At 39.9% G+C, this 20513-nt stretch overlaps 1 protein-coding gene across 1 annotated transcript in view; it reads right to left on the reverse strand.

Moving 5' to 3' along the window:
- The window catches only part of tafa5a (TAFA chemokine like family member 5a), a 178439-nt gene extending 163696 nt beyond the window's left edge, over positions 1-14743 (reverse strand). The window contains exon 1 of the transcript XR_015035048.1: positions 14640-14743. The gene's annotated coding sequence lies outside the window, so the exon portion shown is untranslated. The remainder of the gene's footprint in view (positions 1-14639) is intronic.
- Between the last annotated feature and the right edge of the window lie 5770 nt (positions 14744-20513).

Genomic DNA, 20513 nt, shown 5'->3' on the forward strand with positions numbered 1-20513 from the left:
CTCCACAATCCACTCAAACACACTGTGGTAGACCACAGGCAAACAGCAGGGAAGTCACAGAGTAATGGGACAATCCATCACCAGCGGCTGCATGCTGCTGCATGGTCTTAGTCAAAGAGACCCACCCATGGAGACACTGAGGCAGCAGGCTGGAAGGAAGCATCCAGAAGATACTGATTTAGAGACCAGAGGTGATAACTGGTGAGTGGGAGGAGGAGGAGGAGGAGGAGGAGGAGGAGGAGGAGGAGGAGGAGGAGGAGGCGGCAGGAAATATTTGCCAAAATTGTTGCCTGCAATCATTGAGGTCATGTGTGTGTTTGTGTGTCCATGTGTACTAAATCTGCTTTCAGTTACACAATATGGGGCATGTCAAGAGTTCATGTTTTTTTCAACATTTTTTTCTTACTCTACTTATTTTAAAAATCACCATTTTGGATTTTTCTATTGTTACTTGCACCAACACAATCCAGGCATTTTCCTGAATATCACCGCTTACTGCATAATGGCTTTAATGAATGAATGAAAATCAGCTACAAAGGACACAAGTGAAATAATGAACCCTTTCTTCAACAATAAATGAAAAGACATGCCACAATAACTCGTAATAATTCATTCTGCTTCAGCAGCCCAAGAGGATTCAGTTCTGTTTTTGTTCTTCCTTTTTTTTTTTACTTTTAAAATGCCAATTTGATTTAGACTGATTTCATCTAGAATTTAAAATTTAAATGCGACCACTGAGTCTGACCCGTTTTCCCTGAACACCTTATGAGACAGAGCATGAAATCTTAATAAAGGCACTCAGAGACGAGTGTTAGAACAGCAGAAAGTGGAAACACAAAAATAAATGGATTTGCAAAAATGTTGGGTCAGCTATACAATTAGGTGGACTGCTGGTTTACTTTCAGTATGACTAATCTTTAAAAATAAATCTATTTTTTTCTACAATCTTTTATCATTTTTCCCCAATTCTCTGCATTTATTGTTTTTTCGGATTCCAAATCTGTTTTAGCGGCTGATCAAAAAAAGAGGCAAATGATAGTGTATAAAACAAAAACTATTGGTTTTTGGGTTATCACAACATATAGATCCTCGTACCACAATCAAATCATACACACACACACACGCTCTCATGGAAAGGTAAGTCTGATCTCTTCAGGAGCTGATATGCCTTGATGCAATTCAATCTAAAGCTCACCGAGACCTGTGTGATGGAGACATGTGGTCAAATCACCAGAGAAAATGAAATTAGACTAGATTTAATAGAGCTGTATCAGGCAATGAAGAAACCTATCATGGAATCAGCCCTCCATCCATGTCCAAATGGAGACAGGTGATCAGCAATGACATGGCCCACAGACACAATTAACAAGAATCTGCACGCACACACACATGCACACAAAAAACAAAGAGGAAAATCAGTGCATTTCAAAAAGCAAACTGGAAAAACCACATATTGAAAATGATGTACTACACATGGATCAAAACAGAGCATGTATAAAGGTCATGACCATTTAGAGCAACACACTGTATTACCACATAGGCTACAGTACATGCGCACACATACGGTACATGCAGACACAAGCAGGCACTCACACACATATAAAAAAAACAGAAAAAAAATAGAACACAATCGGTCCCCACCTCTTTACACATTCATGCCACGAACGGACAGATCGATTCCTAACCCGGGGATTCAATAGTAACCACATTAATCCACCACTGGGCACAGTCGGCATGTCTACCAGACAGGCACTCAGTCAGCCACTCTGCTGCTTGGGATCAGTATTGGTTTACAGAGGGAGTCAGAGGGAGAGCGAGTGAGAAATGGGGATGAATGAATGACTGCAAGGCTCCCTAAAATGTCACTATGTTCCCTCTGCCTGCCCTTTGCGAAGATGCCTGGTAGTGTGCACAGAATCAAACTACTGTGGAAAGGCAAAGTTCAGGCAGCTGCACACTGTGTGTTTTCTATGTGTTGTCTCACAAAGGGAAAACAGCAGAGTCAGTCATTTCAAAAGGGGGTGAAGGGGATTTGCTCTGTGGTCGGGTGGTTGAGAGAGCGTCCCATGGTGGCAATGCCCAATGCAGTGATCGGCAGATTGATTTCCCTACTGTGCCGATCTGTACTCCGAGTCTCTCCCCATACTTTCCTGTCTCTCTCCACTATCCTGTCAATTAAAGGCAGAATTGCCACAAAAATATATTTTTTAGAAAATAGCTTGCCTAAGGATGGAGCAATTATGACAGAGCTCAGATATGAGACAAAGTTTATCTGCCAACAGTCAACTTTAGTTTATCTCAACCACAGTCACAATGGTTTCCCAACGATGACGGAGTTGTTTTGTTCCTGGACACAGCCAAACATGATTTGTAGGTGCTGTCAGATCAGAAAGGAGTTTCATTTGTGAAACTTTGTCCTGTTCAACTTGGGGGACTTATTTCTGCCTGGAAATATGAAAGAGAAAACCTGAATAACTCCCCACACTGATGGAAAAAGGGTTCCTACAAAAGGAGTTTAAAGCGTAAACATGAAACTGATACTTTTGCTAAACAAAAATTCACCCAAATGCCCACACTGCACAGTGTGCATCTGAGCGCTTTGATACTCCCAAAGTATTTTTATAGAACCTGCTTTATCTCACTTTTTGCAATATGGAACCTTTAACTCAGTGGCTCTAGGAGCTCAGGCAACATAACAATGTGAAAGAACAGGATGGCAATAGAGTCTTGGTCAGAAAAAATGGGTTGACATTTGGACCTATTGCAAATATAATGCCGCCAAAGGGGAAAAGGTGAGGGTGTTGTATTGTCAGGAGATTAGGATGAAATTGCTGAGAAGAAAGGAGGCGCATCACCCAGAGATAATGTTAAGATGCTGAATAACTTTACTTGTGGTGCACGGTTCTTTTTAATTTTTTGGGCACATCCTGTTTCTGGATACTCTTTTTTTGTATAATTAAACAGAAGGTTAAGATCATAGGAGTGACGGACTGACATTGGATTGCATTGGATTTGCTAATGTTACGTTTATCCAGGATTCATTGTTTTATTCTCTTTCATGTCTGGAGGTTAGGAGTTACATCAGTAGTTATTAGTAACATCAGACCAACCACGATCTCTGCAACACTTCAGTCTGAATCATACATGTCATTTTGTTTTGGATTGTTCATTTATTTCCTTTAACTTGAAATCAATTTGATCAAATCTTGATGAATCGTAATGAATAAAATGCTCACTCCTTAGTCTGGATTAAAACTAGACTCTGATGACTCAAGAAAAACTAAAATGTGAAGTCTTTTTAATGGGTTGAAGACTTCTACAAAGTCTAGAGTTCTTGTTGACTACAGATTGACTAAAATGAAAAAGGACGAGGCCAGCTAAACATGGCTTTCTTACCTGAGGACATAGACAGAGACTAAATCTAGTTTCTAAACCATCTGAAAGTTCACACTCTTAAAAAAGTTCTTGGTTCCCTAGATGAGTTGCTGACTGCATATATTTTTACTCAAAATGTTAATAGCATTACTTGGCTCAACTTGACACAACTCTGTTTTTTAAATTTCCCTAGGGATAGTACCTGGTACTTCCAAGCAAGCCGAGACGATACTAAAACATGACTTCAATCAACTGCTGGCCACTGATTGGCCAGAGCGTCATTACAGGAGGAGTCGCCAGCAAGACGTCTGACACGAGACTCAAACCTACATTTTTACATTTTCAACGGCCACTGCTCTGTACTGCGACTGCTGTTATTCTCTCATGCAAGTTAAATGGCTGCTGTGCACAAAACCACACCATGATCTGTCGACCAGGTGCAGACGACTGTGTTTGGTGGCTGACGAGAGTTAGATGGAGCAACTGTAGCAGCCGGTACAGAAGTACTCAGCTGTAATGGAAAATGACCTAAACCGAGTCGAGTCGAGCTGTAACTGTGTAGTGGAAAAGGCCCACGAGTAACAAAGAATTCAACGTGGATTACGCACTTTTCTTTTTCAGTCCCACAGGCCTTTTTCATGTATTCTTCCATTTGAATTCAATCATGCAGCTACTTCTTTGCATGCCTTTTCTGTCTCTGCTTGTCCCTGCACCTGGTCGTCTTCTCAGACTCACTAAAGTGTTACCACCTCCCTCCACAATGAAAAAGCAAATCTCTGGAACTCACTGAAAGAAGGACAGTTTCAGCAACCAGGCTAGAGCACCGGCTGCTGGCAAACTCCTTAATGAAGTCATTACAGCCAACACTCATTGGATTCAAAGAAAGACCACTTTCCTGGAGACTCCAATCCTCCCTCTCTTTCAGCACTCATTGAGATCAAGTGTGTTTTCTCTGCTTCGGCTCTGTGGAAGTCTGCTATAAACAAGGAGAAGGTGTGAGGCTGACACACGAACCTGACTCCAAACAACAAGACCCAGCACTTTGGGTTAGACTGTAGTTTTTACTTAACTGCTTTGGCTGAGATTTTGTCTTCAAATACACAGCGATTCCTACTTACTATAGGATTACACATTATGCACTGACTGGGGGAAATATGGATGTCTTTTACTATTTCTCCTCAGTTTAATTGAATAAGATGAAAGAAAGTGTCTCTGATATTCAGATAAATGTGCTAGAGCCTGAATTTGTGAATGAGGTTTGATCACTTTGTTTGGTCACTTGTTTTTCCCATGTCTGCAGAATTCCCTCTGCTCTCCTCAATCTTTATTTTTTCTCAATCACTCCCCGTCTAAAATTGCCTAAGGAGATTTTGCAAGCTTTTTTTGGTTATTGATTTGAATTAAGGAGCTTCAAAACACAGATAAATGGATTTTGATCCCAGCATAAATTTAAGACAACCACATGCTTCTTTTAAATGGGTTTGAAGACCATGCAAAGCTGCTGTTTGGGATGGATTACACTCTAAGATCATCAGATTTACTGATATGCATGAGTGGACTTCCACTAAGTGGCCGTTGAGTGTATATGATTTAGTTTGTGTGTGCGCGCCTGGAAGGATTTGTTGGTGTGTGAATACCCTGCTTCTCGTGTCCTCCTTGCAGCATAGCCACTGTCCCTGCGCCCTATGGCTTTCCAAGAAAACCGAAGTCGCGTCGCATGCAGATGCACAGGCACACGCATACACATCTCTGTTAATACCGTACCCCCCCTTAGTGTTCAATAGCATTTCTTCCTCCCACCATGCACCTGCCAGCCTTTTGCTTTTCCTTGGGGATCTTCACATTCTTAATTCATGTCCTATATGAAACATTTAGCAGCACAACTGCTCGGTGCAGTTTCCATCCTTAATCGAAGCGAGGAAGTAAAGTAAACAAAGCATGATTCATGAACCACTTCCTTAACCAAAGCACATCCAGAGACACATATCCAAAGCCACGGTCACGACAACCACGATAATGTAGAATAATGTAGAACTTCCTTGAAGCCAAGTAGCAGCTTTGCAGGGGTTTATTGAGATTATGGGTCAGCTTTTATACTTTTGATGCCTTCCAACCACTTTGAAATTGGAGTGAGTAATAAGCCTGCTGTGTTTCATATTTGCACTGCTGTGTTTTTATTAATTAGAAAAACTAAGTAATAAACAAAGGCTGTGGACAGATTTGAGCGAGTTAATTTGGTATTTCAGAAGTGTTAAAGTTACCATCACAGGCGGCACATTTTTGGCAAAAATATGTATATCTGTAGTATATCTGGTAAGTATTTGACAGTAACCAATGACACAAGTGATTTGATGAAATTTGGTCATCTGTGTAAGGAGCAGGGGCCAAAATATGGATGCTTATCAGTTGTGCAATTCGGGAAAAAAATCTGTCCAGCCACCTGGGATGGTAACTTTAAAGGGACAACGAGGAGTTTCTATTCGGTTATAAAAAAGTCTCACGTTAATGTGGATGAATCTCCGCTACCCAAACTTGTTAATAGGCTCATTTTCGATAAATATATCGTTCTGTCTCTATCGTTATTTTGTTATTATTAGTGGTGGCGGAAATGCTGGTCGAGCCGACCAGCGTTTCCTTAATGAGAATAAGGCAGCTGAATGGCCGTTTATGGTGGGAACTACGACGGTAACTGAACATCTTTGAACCTCTGACTTTAATTATTGATGAATGAAAACATGAGTCCGTCTTGCGCCGGTCAAAGAATTTTACGGTGCGCGCGGAGGCTCAAATGTAGTGTGAAAACACTTCGCTTTTCCAAAACTCCTCATTGTCCCTTTAATGAATAGTGAACATTAGGCCACATGGTGACATGGACATCAGTTTGCTGGTTGTGTTGATCCAAATAGGTTGAGTCCTAGTGACGTTGACAATGCCTGCCATGAATTTTCTCTAGTGCCGCCAGCAAGCCAATGTATCTTATTTAGAAAGTTTGTTGGATTAAAACAAAATTAAATGATAATGGTTTTCAGCCGTTGAATCCTAATGATGGCAAACCAGCTCCAAGAATCAAGGCAGAACAATGACCTCCACACACTTGTGCACTTTTTACAGAGTGAACAGTGAAGCGGACTAAAGATGCCACATCCTAACCTTGAATAGAGTTTTAGTTATACGGTTGTTGAGAAGCCTGGAAATGACAAAAAAAAAAAAAAAAAAAAGTGGGGGTAGTGTTGTACAAAGAAGACTACATAGAAAAGACGGAGACAATATCTCTGTGTTACTGCAGCAATTTTGCTCCTTACTCTTCATTTCAATTTCATGTCTATTTTACAAATAACCAGTAGGGCAAACTGCTCATGTCATCATATTATCGCTGACTGCAGGTGATATTTCACATTAAAACACCATTTTCAGCAATCAAAGACAGTGTTTTACTTGATTTGTTCTGGGTTGTTGTCATGATTTAAATTTTAAGTGGTGGAACCATTTTGGAAGAAGTAATGTTAAGTTAGCAATTTTGAAAATGCAGAACTATGGATAGCATAGGCACTGGCTGTGTGGATGGGGGTACAAGTGAAAAAATAAATGATTTGTGATTACTACTTTTTCTGCTACAGTGCGTATGCAGGTGGTGTCCTTCTGTTTGACAATTTGATGACCACTTCTATCTTAAACGGTCATATTTGGCTGATTCATGTGCATATAAAGTAAGAAAAAGCCACATTTGAGATGGAAAAGTGAAGGAATTTACTTGATGCTGTCCCCTAGGATTCCTATCATAGCAGGTTAGTGTGATTGGTTCCAGCCCAGCGCTGCCTGGGCCCATTTAGATAATAAAATGGCCCGCAGTCTCGGGACTCATACATACAGATGCAAATGCAGTGTATGCACACTTGCACGCACAAACAGACACATGCAGATAGGAGGGAGGACAATATTTTCACAGACACTGAAACACAGTCCAACAGGCACAAACCTGCTCCTCTGTGGATGTGAATCAATCGCAGTGGATGAAGGAAGCCACCGGTGGCTGCTTCCATCTATTTTAAAACTGCTCCACATGGTGAATGCACTCTACAATAAGCTCTTTCTCAAGATCAACTTGCCAGGCAATCAGGCCACTGCTTCACCTTTATAATAGTTTAGTGTAAGGAAAGTTTAAAAATATATATTTTCTCCTCCCCCTCCGCTGGGGAAGGAAGGAAGTATCCTCTGTAGGAGGGCGAAAAGCATCACTGAGGTCTCATGAATCATTTTTAATCTTGTTAGGAGCTGTATACAGTGACCTTTCTCGGGGCGTCTGTGTTTACCTGCCAGCCGCTGGGTCTATTGTGCAGTTTATAGGGCATGCAGCTCCTACACACTGTCATTCGAGACTAAGGTCAGACTGAGTCATTTTCTAAACCACTGGGTGCAGAACCGGCCTCATGTGAGCACACATACTGTACTGTACGGCAGCATGAAGTCACGCTCACATACACCTGGCCAGTAAAGATGCGGGGGATGGCTCGGGTTGTTGCACCAGCATCTGTGCCAAGCCCCATTGACTTTGTGTCTGGGAACCCTATGCTATGATCACAGTAGGGTAAAATGGATGGAGCATAAGTCACAGAAAGCATATGAAACCCCTTCTGTTTTTATGCATAATGTTGCGTACATCAAACCAAGTGCAGCTTAGATTTCTACGGTTTTAATTTCTATATAGTAGCCTACACTGATATGACAAATTAGAGGCAAAGCAAAAGGCATCAGAGATGTCACTGCTTCTGGTAACACTTTAACTTTCTGCTATTGATTAATACAATTTCTCTGGGAGAGATCTATTTGGTGAATCTTGAAAGAAGGTTTTATTATTTTAAGTATTTTTATATAAGATATACATTTACATAAAAATCGGACTAGATTATTGTAATTCATTTTAAAGCAGAAGTAAGTGATATATTTGTGTTAATATAGCTAAGTCTTAAATAGTTATATCTTCCGACAGCAATCACTTACATAGAGTGTTTGGTCTGAAACACGGGTCTGTCAGTCACTCTGCTCTGCTCTGAGCCGAAGAGAAAACATTTATCGTATCCTACAGTTTTTATCCAATGAGGAGAGAGAACGGCATGCAGGGCTGTGTGTGCAGCCAAGGGACGCCGTGAATGTGGTGACGTAGCGACGAGGACTGTTATGGTGCGTTCAAGGAAACTCGTATTTTTCCGACCGTGAAGTCGTACCAGTTCGATCTGGTACGAGTTCACCGGTCGGAAGTTACGAGTGGCCGTTATAGTGACTTTCACCGGTAAAACAGGTCGGAAAAACACGAGTGGGTTGCCTGAAACGCTACAAAGTCGTAAGTTGTGACTTGAAGCTGTAATTTACGATTTCAAAAGCCTGTCTGGAACGCAGCATTAGCGAAAACGACCGGACCACTTACTTCTGCTTTAAGTCCAGAACAGAACCTTTACATTTAACATCTTTTTAAGTTTAAAATATACTAGGGAAGCAGCTCTGAACATGTCTGAGAGAGATTTGGAGACACGTGTATACAGTAATATTTCACAACACACAGAGATTGTAACAACTTATGGCAACGGCTGCATCACAGTGTGTTCAAAGTATCTATTACTGCTCATAATGCTACATAGTGTTTCTAGAACACCAACTGCCTCAATACCTAAATCCACTCTTACAAAGTGAACATGACAGATTTTTAATATGGTATAAATCCAGAGTGGCATCAGAATTGGTGCAGGTTGACATTATCTAAAACACAGACCCACAGACAAACACATGCAAACACCACTCGTACAGATAAACACACATGTCCATGCCCCCACACAAAGCACACTGCATGTCAATTACATAAACAAGGATGTGACATTTCAGTGATGCCTGCCTTTGTACATTTGACATTTTGCTAAAAGCCTTACGTTCTGTCCAAATCAGCCACAGAGTAGGTATGTTGTAATCAAAACCACTTTTAGATGGCTCCTGCTCCTGAAAATGTGAGTAATCACTTCAACAAGACATTTTTCAAAGACGTAAGAATAGGCAATCTTCTTGCTATGTGAAAATGGCTTTGAGGTGCGATTCAATGTATTTTAAAAAAGGACCATTTTAGTCAAATTGCCACATGTTTATTTTTCCGTATTGGCACCTGGAGTTATAATCAAACTACTTACCGATGGAATATGGTAGCGGAAAACCCACCAGGGATTTCCGGCACCATATTCCACCCGTTTGATGCCAGAGGATCTTGTTACCCATCTTGACAGGCAGTTTGAAGCATCTGTGACAATAGTGAATGTGTGTGGATGTGGTTAAAGGTGGTTAACACAAGCTGTTTCTTTCTTTATTAAACTATAGCATGGTTTTCTTGAGTGGGTGCTCTGGAATAACTTGCACACATTGCACTAATCCTCCTTAAGATGACACATGTTTCTCAATCACACACACACACGTGAACAATATGGCTCCATGTACTTTACAGATGTAATGAATACCATTACATCCACCTTTGATGTTGTAAATGCGTGCTTCGCAATTACACTAATTCATATGCATTGCCTTAAGATCCATGTCTTAGTAAATTGCTCCTGACCTATACGAAAGGTCCATATCCCACCCCCACACTTAGGCTTGAGCTTTTGCACATCTCATATCATGAGACGTCAACTCCAGATGCTTATTCGCATCCTGAGAACTATTCTACTGAATGCACAATAAAAGAAGCTCTGGTTCAAACCAAGACATGACCCAGTTCATCCCACGGCAGCAGAGCTCTCTTGTCTAAGACTATTATACCTCCTGCTGCCAAAGATTCCCATTTGAACTTCTGTGGAAATGTTTTGTTTTCCTTTTTGAAGATTTGAGTCTACAGCTTTGGTGTTGTTTGTCTTACTGGTCATCTCTTACACTTCTGTCTTGGCACATTTAAAGGTCTTTCTAAAGTCACATTAGCTATGTTTCCATCCACTTGTCAATCGAATTATCGGAAGGTTTTCTAGAAATATTAATGCAAATGAAGCTAGTGTGTTTCCATAGAACTTTCAAATCAGATAAAAACCTGTGTGTAAATGATGCCACACGCTGTTTTTTTAAATTGGTGTGTCGAACGCACACAAGCCAAGGAACCACTGAGCGATACGAACGCCAGCCAAGTTATAGTAATTTGGTATAATTAAGTCACAATTGTGGTTATGTGCCAACTAACTGCGACATACCAAGCTATCATCAGAAGACGGCAGTGTGAAAACTCTCTTTTGATGAAGATGCAGATCCACCTAGTAGTTAAATGCTACCCGACAGCGGGGCGACCTGTAGTTTGGGAATTCCAACGCTCACAAACAATTCTGGGAGGTTGTGGTTGAAAGACTCTTCATAGAAAGCCTGTCTATCTGTCTGTCTACTTGCATCTTTCTTTACTCCACCATATCTTTGAAAAGCCAGAAATACGTAGCGAAACTGACATAAAACATTTACATTTATCCGGCAAAGAACTGTTTCCATCAGCATATATTGATCAAGAGAAAATCCAGTGAGATCGACAGTATAAACGTTTTGTCGATATTCATGACATGTTAAATGTTTAATTTGATATAACTTGGTGCACATCAAAACGTGTGGATGGAAACATACTCGCTGTCATGACGGGAAGAAAACATGTTTCAGTCCTAGGAGTAGAGCGAGAGGAGTAGGCTAGAATCCTGAATGCATCTCCAACTCCAACTCCAAGAAGTTCAAACTTCTTTAGTTAGTTTGGCGTGGGCGTGACTCAGTCGGAGAAATCGCTCATACCTTTGTAGTCATAAAAATAACATAAATGGTTCAGTTGTGGAGCTGTTGGGTTCTGTTGAGATTAATGCACAAATATAGCATGGCTGGATTGAATGTAAGTGCTTATACAGTATGAGGTTTAAGGACGTTTGTCGTCATGGTTACACTAATAAACATGGTTAAGGTTGTGGAACTGTTATTGTGTGGTTTAAGGTCATGGATAAAAATAACCGTCAAAGAAGTTTGACAGAAAAAAACCTAATAGTGCTCTCTGTGAATATGCTGTTTTGTTGATCCATCCTTCTCCTAAAAACTTTGTTGCTGACTTCCTCTCCTGCTCTCATCACTGGTACTAGAGGTGGCCAACAATAAAAGAGAACTATGGGTTGTAATAAGATGCTTGCACAGTCGACCTTTGGGGCCTTTTTACAGGAAGATAGACGCTTTTTTAGAATTTAACTTCTATTAAATACAAATTAAAAAATGTTTTACCCTCAACTTGGAATGCTCTTTTTTTTAAGCATGAATGTTTAATGCTATTGAGAAATACGGATACTTTTAAAACCCAAGTTTGCAGAGGCTTTAAATAAGTCTCCAAGAATTGCCTTTCAGCATGCCTTTTGTTCACCCAGACATTTGTTTAGTGGTAGTAGCTGACAGAGCAGCTTAGAGCCGCCACCTGCCTGATAGTTTCAGAGGGATGAAACTGTCGATTGGTCTGGTTCACAACTCAATACATCATACAAGGAGCAGCCATCTGTCCCGCCTTGCTGTCAAATATATATCTTGTCTACATGAAATCCACAAAACTCCACAGGCCACAGGTAGATGCTGGCTGCTGATATGACACTCTATGCCAAATGAGCCTCGCCGTTACTGCTTGTTTGTGGCAGATGATTCATGCAATGAAAAACTGTACATTAGGTCTGGAAGCGAAGGAATGAAGGGAGGGAGGGTGACAGATTCATCTACTACAGTATAACCGCAAACCAATATATCGGCCTAACCCTAATTAATATCAATATGTAAATCTAATTCATTTTCATGTCCTTTCAGACATCAGCAGATCAATAAAACTGTCAGAGAAATGACAGTATAAGTGTCTGTATTAAAGCTTTAGAAATGAGCCACAATGTTTGAAGTATATCATACAAAAATATCCTATTAATGACACTACATTAAATTCTGAATAATATTATGTGGTGAATTTTGTTTCACTTTGTAATTTGTAGAGTACATGATGGAAACAAGCTGTGGGATACATCTACAATTAACTAAAGTACATTACATTTCTCACTATTAGCGTAGTGGCAGAGCGATGGCTAGTTCATTTGATACTATATGCTGTGGAATCATCAGGAAAAAATGTAAAATGGAAACAGACATATGTCATCTGTCACTTTACCAACAAAAATTACCACTAACGCTATCCATAATTCCAAAAATGCTGCACAATAATTACAGAATAAAATATTTGGATGACATGATCCTACAACAAGCATTATAGTGTAAACACACACATACACACACAACTAAAAGCCTCTCTCGAGCAGTTGTTGTCATTAGAAAATGGTCATTTTCTTAATGGTGGAGGCACTTAGGTCCTGGTAGTTAGGAATGTAGTTTTTCATCATCAATGAAGATGACTTGGAGAGTTTCATTAAAAAATTCTACCTCGCTCTGTCTTTATTTCTCTCTGTTGTTCGCACACACAAACACACATCTGCTTTAAAGGCTGGGCAGGCTGAGTGCCATGTTGATGACTGAGGTAGCAAAGGCAGCCTGACGGCCATACAAATATAGTAGAGGCACTTATTGGCTTGTGTCCCTTTACCTTCTTTGTCTGCTCTGCAAACACACCGAGTCTGCCGCAGCACATCTGATGAATGTGGCCTGAATCAAAAGTAAAGTGTGTGTGTGCGCACGCCTGTGTGTGTGTGTGTGTGTGTGCACGTGTGTGTTCTTTGAGTGGATTAATGCTTTGAGCAGGTCAAAGCCCGCCCTCACATATCTTGTTTACCATGGTCTGAAAAGGATGTTTGGATGGGGCAGTAAAGGTCTGTGTGCAGGTGTGTGTATGTGTGTGTTTCTTACCAGGAAAACACACACACATATGCAAGGGGTCAGAAACATGATAACACACTTGTGGCGCGCACACACACACACACACACACACACACACACACACACACACACACACACACACACACACACACACACACACACACACACACACACACACACACACACACACACACACACACACACACACACACACACACACACACACACACACACACACACACAGAAACACTACAAGGCATCAAAGCTTGACCTACATAGAAATTGCCACATGGACATTTATGCTATAGACAACAATGTAGTGAGGTGATGGTCTAATCACTTCTCAGCACATTATTATCAAAGTTTTTGTCTACAAATGAAGGTGCCAGGTTGCAACTTTGGCAATAAATATGGCAGATAGCTGATGCTTGAGGGCAACCTATTTGTGTCAGTGTGCAATGAAATGTGTTGCCATTCACACCAGAAGTTAGACAAGTGTATCTACAACTGTAGAAAATATCCTATGTTTCAGACATTTCAGATTATTTCAGACAACTTCTCCCACTCTAGCCTGAACATTATGTGCAATACATGTAATACATCTTGAAATTTCTCCCAAAACTAGTTATGGTCATTGAACGGTGATTGGAATACTACATCAATACATAGATTTTTTACATAGACTTTACATAGACTTTTTTTTGGACATTTTAAAGTTTAAATGGAACCTCTTATACTGCCAATAAAAGCAAGATGAAGACATACTGTCAACAGTTTGTAACTGTGCAATATAAATATTGAAGAGAACGATCAGTGACAGCCTTAATTTTTGTTACTTTTGGGCGGCCCCCCAATATTCACTGTTGTTACCCCTTGTGGCCCCCACCAGAAAATACTCTGGACCCGCCCCTGGTTTCATCTGTTAAGACAGGTAAGTTTCCCTTTGTGCAACAACCCTCACATTAGACCACAAATGATCCTACTGCAAGTAGCAATAAGTCGTCTTGACTGTCCTAATGTATTACAGTAGTTGTGTTGCTCAGTCCAGTTCTGTTTTATCACACTGTCAGATATAAACTGCTGCACAAAAGAGGTATGGTTTTGTAGACAGTTATTAGAGATGAGTCAAAGGTAGAAGTACATTCTTCAAACAGACCTATATCAACATTGTTGTATCATTAGTAACCAAGCTTACTGACCAACAGTTACTGTGCTAGCTAAATTGGAGCGTTTCTCACGTTGAAACACCAACTGGCTGAAGAAGCTCTTTGCTCAGCCAAGTCTTAAACCAATAATAAAAAGCTGATAACCCAACAGCAAGTCTATCATCTCAAGTAATTAAAATGTAAAAGACAAAAAAAATAAAGCAATACCATTATTTTTCCACAGGTGACACAAAATTCCATCTCAGGCTCAGCAGCTATTACTTCCCTTACCTGTAGGTGGCAGAGATGACGTCTTCATCAGCAGATCTGTTGAGCTGCTGCTGCTGCTGCAGGTTCATCTGTTGCCAACACATTCTCTCTCAAAGCTGCCACAGTCTCACAGTACCTGCAGTGAACAGAGAGTAGTGATATATTTAATTGTTGCATAAAGCACACACATAGATGTGAGAAAGAATGTAAAGTGTCAAGGATATAAGAGTCAGGGGGCTCTTGACAAATGAACAGGAAGATAAAAGAGAAACGAAATACAAGAAAGACTTGATTCTGAATGACTGAGAGTAGTTATAATCCGAGGACACGGAAGAACAAACAGAAGGGAACATAAATGAAAGAGCTTTAGATGTATGTATGCAGAATGATGAAGATCAAGTCACTGGAAATGTACCACTTGTGAGCTTTAATAACTGAGCTTGGATAAGAAAATGCATTGAATTTATTTCAAATCACATTGCAAATGATTAACATGTGGATTAAATGCCTGTAATGTAATGTATTGTGCCACAGTAGCTACAATTAGCTGAAAATAGATATTAGTTCTCTGCTTTTATTGTCACATTTCAATATTTATAGAATAAACCAGCCACTGCTTACCACAAAATTACACAAGAAGAGAACTGCATTGTGTCTTTGTATTCAAATGATATATTGTAAAATCAACATAATATATCAAAAAGAGCAGGGTAAATACAGTAGAGAAAATGTGCTTCCTCTTCGGATGCCTTAAACTTCACACAATGTGCAGCTGGAGGATAAGGGTGGAGTTGTAAGTCAACACAGGGAGAGTCATGACCACAGAGCCCATATTCAGATGAATGCCATTAAATGTTGCACAACTCTATTGTAAATATCATCTTCTCTGCCTTTCCACTGTTGGTAGGTTTGAATGTGCTTCAGGTGATGGCTCATGGTACTAAAGGTCTTATGGCACTGTAACTAACAATAGGATTCATTATCATTAGTACCATGTGTTCACCGATGCTGTTTAATTAGCTGGACAAAATAACCTTGTAATTTAGCATAGTGCAAAATTATTGTGTAGGGTTGTGTGTGTGTGTGTGTTTGTGCTATATGTTGTTGAATTTTACATGTTCCATCAAGCCTAATGAAGACGCCAGAAATGGAAATGAGCAATCACTGTGAGACGCAAGCACATCATTAACAGACACATTTATGGCCTTATAGTGTTATTAAACACTGATTCGCTTACAAGCTGAATTTGCCTGCTCCCTTCCCCTTTCAGTTTGTGAGACTTCAAGAGGAAACAATTAATTTAGACTGCGGCGCTTTTGGTAAATCAGCGGTGACTTTGTTTAAATGCATTCATTACTGTGTTTTGATTCTTGGGAAAAGAATACCCCATTAATGTTTTCATTTATATGCAGTCATCCATATTATAGTAATTATCTGATTATGTCAAACACAGTCTTCCCAAAAGGCTAACCCACATCAATCATCTCCCTGCTGTCATAAACTGCATTCACATTGGTCCCTTGGTAAATCTGCTGCTGCCACTTAGCTTCCTCATGTGAAACATGCCTTCTATAGCATCTGCTCAGGGGAAGAATGATATGGTAAGTAACACAAACACATTCTTATTTAACTTTAGCAACTACAACTTTCTGTTAAGATTGTGATTTAAGTTGAAAAGGCATAAAAAAAATTCAAAAGCCAAATATTTCAGGTAGTGTACATTGCTGCATGTCTCAGACCTGCACTGGCAATAAAACATGGCACTAGATATAACTTCGGGCACATAGTTGGACCGAACCCTCCTGCTGGCTGAACTAAATCGAAAGTGTTTGTTTGTTTTCAGCAACATACCTTGCAACTATCCGATTTCCTGAGGCTCTCAGGTTTTAGTGCCCTTGCTGGGATATTCACAGCCATGGAGTGAAACTTTCACAGATCACACATCAAAGAAATTTTGCTCAGTTCAAGTTCAGTGATAAAACGTAAAAAAATAAATAAAAAATGGAAAAGTCAATGGAAAAGTTCACACCTGCTGCTACAAACAGATGGGATTTATAGCATTGTGCATTTCAATTAACACAACTATCCATGTACAGCATCAGTGGGCTGTGAGGATGCCATGGAAAACATTATCTGTATTTAAAACTCACATGCCAAACACTGACTTCCTGGAAATATATCTTTCTATAATCAGTCATGACAAAATAGCAGTAAAAGGATGAATACATCCTCCTTATAATCACAATCACTCCAAAAATGTGATTCATTAGGTTGATTTAAAGTTGTCTCGAAGCCATATCAGTAAATATTTCCGTGCCTTTAATGTGTGCCAGGAGACAAAATCAGCTGACTCAGCGAATGGGCCTCAGCAAGCTTTCTCTGTGGGTCCAAAAATATAGGAGCCAGAGGAAGCCTGGAAAACATTTTTGGCTGGGTGAGCAACTTATACTGGAATGAATGAGGCACGGTGTTCAGTTGTCTTAATACATCCATGGTCTTTGCCCACAGGAAATCAGGCAAGGGTTTTTATTCTTGTTGCTGCACTGGCAAGTCTTACTATGAGGGCGGGAGGGGGGAGTAAACCTCCTATGCATCTCACCCATGCCGTAAAGCCCATTACTTGCAGATGAAAAGAAGCAGCTTGCTACAGCATTTGTTACAGAGGCCTGTCTGCGGGCTTCCCCTCCTAGCCAACAGTGGAGTAAGCGGTGATAACGCATGCAGGGCACAGTGAGTGAACTGGGCTTTTCATACTGGGAGACAACAGACAGAAATTGGTATAATGAAAAATGCTCATGCTTCCTTTACAGAGCGCCACTTTTGGTGCTGTCAGTTGTCACCCACTGGCAGAAGAAATATAGTCCACAGCTCCATATCATGGTGAGCCTGTTTCTACTGGAACTGACGGTCAGGTGGAGCATTAATATATATGGCAAGTCCAGTCTACATTTTAGATAAAGCAACTCTGTAGATGATGTCCAGCTAGCTGATCTGCCAGCGTCAGCTAGCCATTAGCGAGGCGGTAGCGCTATCAGCTCCAGCATGGGCATCTAAAATGTGAACATTTTCATAATGTCCAACTGGGAATTTCTTTTTTTGAATTGCAGTTTTCAATTCAGATGGCAGACTGAGCTATGGAGACATTGCCAGTCATGCAAAAGAAGGGACACATCTTGGCCAAAATTACCCTCTAACGTCAGAATACATCAGTGGACAGCAGATGTAAAGGCCTCTAGAAAGGCACAGAAGAATGGGACAGCATCAGACACTGCAATCATAAAGGGTTATTCTGACTATTGAAAACTGACCACCTTATTACTTTTCCGTTGTGTATCAAAGCTTTAATCAGGTTGTTTTTTCTTTGTGGATAAGCAATTTTATATCTTGTGTTATTGAATTTTAACTTATAATAAACTTTTTGAAAAACTAGCACCAGAATAAAATAAGGCACTATTTTACATATCATGAATCTTAATATGCTCAAGTTAAACTTTTCAAACAAGACTATAACATTTCTTGTAAAATATACCCTTGAAGCTGAAAGTATCTATAATAACAGCTATTTTTCACATGTTATTTAGCTATATAAAAAAAATGATAATGGTTTCCTTCTTTTCATGCTGCTGCAACATCCTCCGCCCTTCCCTGTGAAACTGTCACTGTGTCCATATGCATAATGATTAGTTTCAACCATGCATGAAACTACATTGAGGGGGATTGGGGCAGTGGTCACGCTTGTCAGTAGTAGACAAAGGATGGGTCCCATTAAAGAGATGAGCTTTCGCACACACAGGGACAGACACGCACATACACACATGCATGAGCTCACCAAGTCAAGTAGCTACACAATAATAAAAATAAATATATAACAGTAGATACCAGTCAGCCACACTGGGTGGAAGGTGACACAGGAAACCAGTGAGAAAAGCTTTGAGTTTCTGTCTCTTTGATGGAAAGCTCCTGGTTGAGGTCTGACATGTCAGGGCAACCTTTGTGTGGAACTGTGCTTTGAGGTGCAAGGTGAGAGGAAAAGCTGTGGGAGTCAGGGCCCATTCCCATCTGTTGATTTAAATGAAGCATCTGAGCCCATATGTCGCCACCGAAGGCCTTGAGCTGAACATATTGCCACAAGGGAAGTATGTGGGAACATAGAAAATACACATTTTTCTATTCTAAGCTGGAAAGGTGGCAGTGCAGCCCAGAAAAATAGAGCCTTTACTCATTTCTTTTATAATCTAATTCATAGAATTCGAATAATGATAGGGTTAAAGAACAAATATTGAATTAACAAATGTTTTCATTTTACAAGGTGAAAGATTAGAAAAACCAAACTAGTCACTTTAAAATTAAATAGTATGCATTTTGTCCTTGATACAGTACAGATGTTTTTCAGACCATTAAAGCAACTTTTATAAGTTCTAAGAAGAAAAGCTGTAAATTAAACAAATTCTCATGAATTATTGATTAGGAATAGTTTCATATTATGGAAAATGTTCTTACCGAGTTAGATGAAAAGAAAAATCAATATCAATCCAAATGTCAGTGCATTGCATTTGGAGCCAGAAGTACAGTAGGCTTTAGCATTAAACTTACAGCAGATGCGGCCAAAGTTAAAATATTGTAAAAATTGCCAAATCCACATTTGTCATGTTTACAGTATGTTCAAATTTGTAAATGAATGAAAGAAAGAAGACACAATTTTCCAATTAGACACTTTTTTTAAAAGTAAGAATTTCCGGTAACACTTTACTTGAAGGTATCGTCATAAGAGTGACATGACACTGTCATAAGACTGACATGACACAGTCATTAACGTGTCATAAACATTATGTCACTGTCATAACGTTGTCATTAAGTGTCATTCGGTTAACCCTAACCCTGACCCTAACCCTGACCCTAACCCTACAAAAACCGAATGACACTTAATGACAACGTTATGACATTGACATAATGTTTATGACACGTTCATGACTGTGTCATGTCAGTCTTATGACAGTTTCATGTCACTCTTATGACGATACCTTCAAGTTAAGTGTAACCGAATTTCCTAACTTTGGATAGAGCCAGGCAAACTGATTTCCACATAGGCTAGGCTAAGGCTAAGGCTAATCATTTTAGCTCAAACTCTGTTGCAAGTGTCAAAATGAATCTCATTTAGGTGAATTAGCTGTAGGATCTCCCTGGTATCAGGCTATCCATGCTAACATAATACAATAGCCAACTGAGCTAAGAGCCTGTGACTGCGTTATAACTGACAAGCTACGAGTTAGCACCATTATCTTATTCACAGGTATGCCTACTGTGTCCTTGTCACTACTTACCCCCAGTAAATTTCATAGTAAAAGTTTGGTCATGACTACTCACTATAAATCCCGACAAGCACTTTGTTCATCTTATTGTGCTTGTTGAATAGATAGTTGGTACTTAGACCAAGTTCTCCTATAGCAACAAAGGTTTGCTATGTAGGCTTCTGTAAGTCAGTCTAAAAGCATTTACCAAATGACTAAATGTAAATGTAAATCATAATAACTTTACTGTGGACACAGAAGTGAAATGGAAAAAAAATGAATGATCAAATAAGAGTAATTATTATTTCTCTGGAAAGTAGAAACTTAAATAATGATGCAGACAATCCTTGGAAATATGTAATATAATAGGCTTACTGATTGCCACAAATATAGACTTTGTTGATTGTGGGCACTTTGTCACAGTTAGAAATGCACAGGTGTAACTAATAACATTACTGGTGGCTCTTCTCCAACGAGTCATGCCAGTGAGCCAGCACGCTCGGTGCCAGCAGGCCCCCTGAAACTGGACCAACTAAATGGAACCGAGCCATCTTTTATATTAATTACACCTGTGTTTTTCAATGCTGTAAGAGGCCATGAGTGCCTG

The sequence above is a fragment of the Trachurus japonicus genome, chromosome 23 (genome assembly GCF_045865225.1).
Source record: "Trachurus japonicus isolate A0001 chromosome 23, Traja_1.0".
NCBI lineage: Eukaryota > Metazoa > Chordata > Actinopteri > Carangiformes > Carangidae > Trachurus > Trachurus japonicus.